The sequence below is a fragment of the Cynoglossus semilaevis genome, chromosome 10 (genome assembly GCF_000523025.1).
Source record: "Cynoglossus semilaevis isolate Cse_v1.0 chromosome 10, Cse_v1.0, whole genome shotgun sequence".
NCBI classification, from domain to species: Eukaryota; Metazoa; Chordata; class Actinopteri; order Pleuronectiformes; family Cynoglossidae; genus Cynoglossus; species Cynoglossus semilaevis.
In genome coordinates this window covers 19,715,480-19,716,383 of record NC_024316.1, presented here as the reverse complement: position 1 = coordinate 19,716,383, position 904 = coordinate 19,715,480, and the positions used below count along the sequence as shown (strand labels likewise).

The 904-nt window shown below is 51.0% G+C and overlaps 1 protein-coding gene across 1 annotated transcript in view; it reads left to right on the top strand.

Moving 5' to 3' along the window:
- Positions 1-904, top strand: part of plxnd1 (plexin D1) — a 58,247-nt gene that overhangs the window by 52,818 nt on the left and 4,525 nt on the right. The gene's annotated exons all lie outside the window — the stretch shown is intronic.

The window sequence follows — 904 nt, the reverse complement described above, 5'->3', positions numbered from 1 at the left end:
CACTCCCTGTCCCTGTGTCACCCCCCCTCACCCCCCCACACTGACTTGATCACAGGAGCAACAAACACTTTATGTAAAGAAGAAATCAACAACAATGATGAAAAACAGGAAATGACATCAGAGCAAACGGACGCCTGGAACATCACTGACCAGAGAATTGTTACTGTTACTGTTACTGCTGCTGCTGTTACTGCTGCTGTTACTGTTCCTGTTCCTGTTCCTGTTCCTGTTCCTGTTACTGCTGCTGCTGCTGTTGCTGTTACTGTTACTGTTACTGCTGTTACTGCTGTTACTGCTGCTGCTGTTACTGCTGTTACTGTTACTGCTGTTACTGTTACTGCTGCTGTTACTGCTGCTGCTGTTACTGCTGCTGTTACTGTTCCTGTTCCTGTTCCTGTTCCTGTTCCTGTTCCTGCTGCTGCTGCTGCTGCTGCTGCTGTTACTGTTCCTGTTCCTGTTCCTGTTCCTGTTCCTGCTGCTGCTGCTGCTGCTGCTGCTGTTACTGTTCCTGTTCCTGTTCCTGTTCCTGCTGCTGCTGCTGCTGCTGCTGCTGCTGAGGCTCAGGCCTCTGTTAGTTGGATGTTTTCCATTAGGGAGTGTCAGCTGGTGGAGGGAGAATAATGTTCCTCACGTCGGTCCGTGTTCCTGCTGGAACAGTTCCATAATGAGTACCTGCTCACTGACAGATGAGTTCACACACAGCCTCTAATGGAGCGCTGCGTTCTTTGTCCAGAGGTCTTACATAATCAGCAGCAGAACAGGGACGGGTTCAGCTCCGGCTCCTGTCCGTCAGGCTCTGGTTCTGGTTCTGTGCCAACATGAGGTCCATGTTGTTCTGGTCCTGGCTGAGGCTTCAAAGACTCAGAGCTGGAGGTGTGAACTGTCCGCCTGTGATCACTGCTGA